We start from the raw sequence: 6,376 nt of genomic DNA on the forward strand, positions 1-6,376 counted from the left end.
ACCATATGATCTCTCTCATATGTGGAATCTGAAAACAATAACAACAACAACAATCTCCAAGCTTGTTGGAGATTGTTTATTTTATTTTAAAAAATAAAAATTCTTTTTAAAATTTTTTTAAAAATTAAAAAAATTTTTTAATTTTATTTTAAAAAATAAAAATTATTAAAAAAATAAAAATTGTTTATTTATTTTTAAAAAAATAAATTTTTTTTAAAAAGGAAATTGGAACTTTTGTACATTGCTGGTGGAAAGGTAAAAATGTTTGCAGCTACTGTGGGAAATAGTTTGGTGGTTTCTCAGAAAGTTAAACATAGAATTACCATATGATACAAAAACTCCACTCCCAAAGAAATTGAAAGCAAGGACACAAACAGATACTTGTACACCAATGTTCACAGCAGCATTATTCACGATAGCCAAAAGGTAGAAATGACCCAAGTGTCCATCAACAGATGAATGGATAAATAGAATTTGGTATATACATGCAATGGAATATTATTCAGCCATAAAAAGGAATGACATTCTGATATATGCTACAATAAATATGAATCTTGAAAACATTATGCTAAATGAAATAAGACAGAAAAGTTCAAATATTGTACAATTACACTCATATAAGGTACGTACAATAGGAAAATTCATAAAGACAAAAAGGGGGCTTCCCTGGTGGCGCAGTGGTTAAGAATCCGCCTGCCAAGGCAGGGTACATGGGTTCAAGCCCTGGTCCGGGAAGATCCCACATGCCGTGGAACAACTAAGCCCATGCACCACAACTACTGAGCCTGCACTCTAGAGCCTGCAAGCCACAACTACTGAGCCCACGTGCCACAACTACTGAAGCCTGCACACCTAGAGCCTGTGCTCCACAACAAGAGAAGCCACTGCAATGAGAAGCCCGCGCACTGCAACCAAGAGTAGCCCCCGCTCGCCTCAGCTAGAGAAAGCCCACACGCAGCAACGAAGACCCAACGCAGACAAAAATAAAGATAAATAAATTTATATTAAAAAAAGACAAAAAGTAGAATAGAGTTTACCACGGCTGTTGGGAAGGGACAATGGAGAATTACTGTTTAATAGGTACAGAGTTTCTCTTTGGGATGATGAAAAAGTTCTAGAAATAAATAGTGGTGAAGATTATACAACATTGTGAATGTACTTAATGCCAATGAATTGTACACTTTAAAATGGTAAATTTTGTTACATATTTTTTGCCATAAAAAATGCAAAAAGAAAATCAAAGGCCAAAGGAGAAATTCAGAAAATATATTTCAACCCACATAACAGAGGCCTGATTTACCTAGAATACAAACAGCTTTTACAAAGCAATAAAAAAGAGAAATAGAAATAGAAAACTAGGCAAAGGACATGAGCAATACACACACACACACACACACACACACACACACGAAAAGAAATATATGTGACTTCTAAGTATATTAGAAAGCTTAGGGAATTCCCTGGTGGTCCAGCGGTTAGGACTCTGCACTTCCACTGCAGGGGGGACGTGTTCAATCCCTGGTTGGGGAAGTAAGATACACATGCCACACAGCGCAGCCAAAAAAAAACAAACAAACCAAAAAAAGCTTAACCCTACTCATGATAAAAAGATTGTGTTAAGATACCACTCTTTTCCTAGAAAGATGGCAATATCAGAAAGTTTGATAATATATTGTTTTGGCGAGGCTGTGGAGAAACACTCTCATATTCTGTTGTTGGATTGTAAATTGGTATATTTTTTGTAAGGCAACTTATCAAAAAAATTTTAAAGTGTGCTCACTTTGGCAGCACACATAGTAAAATTGGAACGATACAAAAGATTAGCATGGCCCCTGCGCAAGGATGATATGCAAATTCGTGAAGCGTTCCATATTTTTGAATGCATGTATAACTGAATCACTTTGCTGTACACCTGAAACTAACACAACATTGTAAATCAACTATACTCCAATAAAAATTTCTTAAAAAAGAAAAGAAAATTTAAGTACATATGCCTTTTTATTGGTAAGTAACAGAAAACCCAACTCCAATAGGCTTAAACAATAAAGAGGATTTAGGGCTTCCCTGGTGGCACAGTGGTTGAGAGTCCACCTGCGGATGCAGGGGACACGGGTTCCTGCCCCGGTCTGGGAAGATCCCACATGCCGCGGAGCGGCTGGGCCCGTGAGCCATGGCCGCTGGGCCTGTGTGTCCGGAGCCTGTGCTCCGCAACGGGAGAGGCCACAACAGTGAGAGGCCCGCGTACTGTAAAAAAAAAAAAAAAAAAAAAAGAACCACAATGAGATGAGTAGGATGGGCAGAGTCACAGTATAGTCAAGACCCACACCCCAGGGTGGGCAACCCACAGATGGGAGAATAATTACAATTGCAGAGGTTCTCCCCATGGAGAAAGGGGTCTGAGCCCCACATCAGGCTCCCCAGCCCAAATGTCCAGCATCAGGAAGATGATGCCCCAGAAAGTTTGGCTTTGAAGGCCAGTGGGGCTTACTTTCAGGGGAGCCAGAAGGCTGTGGGAGACAGAGATTCCATTCTTTTTTTTTTCTTTGCAGTACGTGGGCCTCTCACTGTTGTGGCCTCTCCCATTGTGGAGCACAGGCTCCAGATGCGCAGGTTCAGTGGCCATGGCTCACGGGCTCAGCCGCTCTGCAGCATGTGGGATCTTCCCGGACCAGGGCACAAACCCGTGTCCCCTGCATCGGCAGGTGGACTCTCAACCACTGCGCCACCAGGGAAACCCAGAGAGATTCCATTCTTAAAGGGTGCACACAAAATCTCACACACTCCAGGACCCAGGGCTGCAGCAGTAATTTGAAAGGATCTTGGGTCAGACCCACCTGCTGATCTTGGAGAGTCTCCCAGAGAGGCAGGAGGCAACTGGAGGTCACCCTGGGGACACAGACACTGGTGCTGGCAAATGCCATTTTGGAATACTCCCTCTAGTTTATTAGCCTGGGGACCCAGCCTTGCCCCTGCCCACCAGTCTATAGGCACCCATACTGGGATGCTTCAGGCCAAGCAACTAGCCAGGCAGGGACAGCCCCACCCACCATCAGGCAAGCTGCCTTAAGACCCCCCTGAGCCCACAGCTTCCCCTGGACACAGCCCTATCAACAGAGGGCCCAGGACCCAGCCCCGTACACCAGAGCACAGGCACTAGACCCAGGACCCCCAGGGCCCTGTAGCTAGAGACCGCAGGACCCAGCTCTGCCCACCAGTGGGCAGGCACCAGCCTTAGGACACCCTGGTACCTGGACCCACCCACCAGTGAGCAATCTCTAGCCTTGGAACCAGCCTCACCCACCAGTGGGCAGACACCTGCCCAAGGACAACTGCAGCCCCACAGCCTGCTATGGCAGGACTCAGACCACCCACCAGCAGGCTGGCACTAGCCCTGGGACCCACTGGGCCACGCCCTTACCCACCAGCAGGCCAACACCAGCTCTGAGACATCTTGAGGCCCTCAGCCAGCTGCTCTAAGATCCATCCTCAATCACCAGTGGGCTGACACAAGCTTCAGGACACCCCAGACCCTGCAGCCATGTCAAGAACTGGCCTCAACCACCAGTGGTCAGACCCCAGCTCTGGGACCCCTGGGCCCTTCAGCCAGAGACCCCAGGACCTGGTTCTACCCACCAGTGGGCTGGCACTAGCCCCAGGACCCAGCTTCACCCACTGGTGAGTGGGCACCAGTGGCGAGATCTCCTGGACTCAAACCCCACCAACCAATGGGTGGACACCAGCCCCAGGATCACCACAGCTCCACAGCCTGCCTTGTCAGTACCCAGCTGAAACACCAGCAGGCAGAGAGTAGCCCTGGAAACCCCACAGACCATGACGCTTCCCACCAGCAGGCCAACTCCAGCTCTGGGACACCTTGGGCTCCTCAGCCAGTGGCCCTGGAATCCATGCCAGTGGGCTGACACCAGCTTCAGGACACACAGGACCCTGAAGCCGGAGACACCAAGACCTGGCTCCACATACCAGTGAGCTGGCACTAGCCCTGGGACCCCCTGGGCCCTAGCCACACCTACTAGCAGGCCAGCACCAGCTCTGAGATGCCTTGGACTCCTCAGGCAGCCACCCCAGGATCTAGCCCTATTCACCAATGGGCCAGTACCAGCATTGGGATACCTGGGAACCTGCAGCCAGCAATGTCAGGAACCAGCCCCACTCACCAGGAGGCCAACACTAGATCCAGGAACTCCAGTCACACAACCACCCACCCTAGAACAAGGTTCTGCCCACCAGTGAGCAAGCACTAGTCTGGGACCCCCCCAGGGTCCCTCAGCCAGGATCTCATGACCCGGCCCTGCCAACTAGCAGCTGGTAGCCTCCATGCAATGCAGGGCCTGACAACCAGTCAAACCAGGGGTGAGCCATGCCTATGAGACCACCCACAGTAGTCAGCCCACCATAACAGAAGGACCCACCCAGCCAACATAGGGGGCACCCCTAGAGCATATAGCTCTGGTGATAATAGGGAGGTGTGCTGCTGGGACACACAGGATGTCTTCTACAAAAGGCCACTTCTCCAAGGTTAGGAAACATAACCAACCACCCAGATACATAGAAATAAAAACAGCAAGTTAGGCAGAATGAGGTGACAGAGGAACATGTTCCAGATGAAGGAACAATATAAAACCCCAGAAGAAAAACTAAGTGAAATGGAGATAGGCAATCTACCCAATAAGGAGTTCAAGGTATTGATCGTAAAGATGATCAAAGAACTCGGGATAAGAATAGATAAAGAGAGTGAGAAGTTAGAAGTTTTTAACAAAGAGTTAGAAAATATAAAGAAGAACCAAACAGATGAAGAATACAATAAGTGAAATGAAAAATACACTAAAAGGAATTAACAGTAGACTAAATGATACAGATAAATGGATCAGCAAGCTGGAAGACAGAGTAGGGGAAATCACTGAAGCAGAACAGAAAAAAGAATAAAAAGAAATGAGGACAGTTTAAGAGACCTCTGAAACAACATCAAGCATACTAACATTCACATTACAGGGGTCCCAGGAGGAGAAGAGAGCGAGAAAGGGACAGAGAACATATCTAGAAGACATAATAGCTGAAAACTTCCCTATCCAGGGAAAGGAAACAGATAGCCAGGTCCAGGAAGCACAGGGTCCTAAACAGGATCAACCCAAGGAGGACCACACCAAGACACATTGTAATTAAGATGGCAAAAATTAAAGATAAAGATAGAATATTAAAAGCAGCAAGGGAAAAGTAACAAATACCATACAAAGGAATTTCCATAAATCTATCAGCTAACTTTTCAGCAGAGACCTTTCAGGCAAGAAGGGAGTGGCACAATACATTTAAAGTGAAGAAAAGGAAAAACCTATGACCAAGACTACTCTAACCAGCAAGGCTTTCATTCAGATTTGAGGGAGAGAGCAAAAGTTTTACAGATAGGCAAAAGCTAAATGAATTCAGTACTACCAAGCCAGCTTTACAAGAAATGTTAAAGGGACTTCTCTAAGTGAAAAAGAAAAGGCCACAGCTAGAAACATGAAAATTACTAAAGGGAAAAACTCACTGATAAAGACAAATATAGTAAAGGTAGTAAATCATCCATGTACAAAGCTGTAGGAAAGTTTTAAAATAAAAGTACTAAAGTAATCTATATCCACAGTAAGTCATTAAAGACTACACAAGACAAAAAGATGTAAAATACAACATCAAAAAAGCAATAATAGGGATAAGGGAGTAAAAATGCAGGGCTGTTAAAATGCATTTGAAATTAAGAGATAAGCAGCTTAAAGTAATCACATATATGTGTATGTACATGGATTTTATATATATATATATATATATATATATATATATATATATACCTGATGGTAATCACAAACTGAAAATCTGTAATAGAGACACACACAAAAAGAGAAAGGAATCATCCAAACTAACACTAAAGATAGTCATAAAATTACAAGGGAAGAGAACCAAAGAAGAAGAAAGGATAAAAAAATTACGAAAACAACGCCCAAATAATTAACAAAATAGAAATAGGTACATACCTATCAATAATTACTTTAAATGGAAATGGACTAAATGCTCCAATCAAAAGACACAGAGTGGGGACTTCCCTGGTGGTCCAGTGGTTAAGACTCTGCACACTCCCAATGCAAGGGGCTGGGTTTGATCCCTGGTAAGGGAACTAGATCCCGCGTGCCACAACTAAGACCCAGCACAGCCAAATAAATAAATAAATAAATAAATATTTTTAAAAAATGACATAGCATGGCTGAATGGATACAAAGACAAGACCCATATATACACTGCCTATAAGAGACACACTTCAGATCTAAAGACACACACAGACTGAAAGTGAGGGGATGGAAAAAGGTATTCATGCAAATGGAAATCA

At 44.5% G+C, this 6,376-nt stretch overlaps 1 non-coding gene across 1 annotated transcript; it reads left to right on the forward strand.

The window, feature by feature from the left end:
* The first annotated feature begins 1,772 nt into the window (after positions 1-1,772).
* On the forward strand, positions 1,773-1,877 carry LOC137217726 (U6 spliceosomal RNA). Its single transcript, XR_010940228.1, has one exon. It is a non-coding gene; the product is annotated as a U6 spliceosomal RNA (small nuclear RNA).
* The last annotated feature ends 4,499 nt before the right edge of the window (positions 1,878-6,376 follow it).

The sequence above is a fragment of the Pseudorca crassidens genome, chromosome X (assembly GCF_039906515.1).
Source record: "Pseudorca crassidens isolate mPseCra1 chromosome X, mPseCra1.hap1, whole genome shotgun sequence".
In the NCBI taxonomy this organism is placed as follows: domain Eukaryota; kingdom Metazoa; phylum Chordata; class Mammalia; order Artiodactyla; family Delphinidae; genus Pseudorca; species Pseudorca crassidens.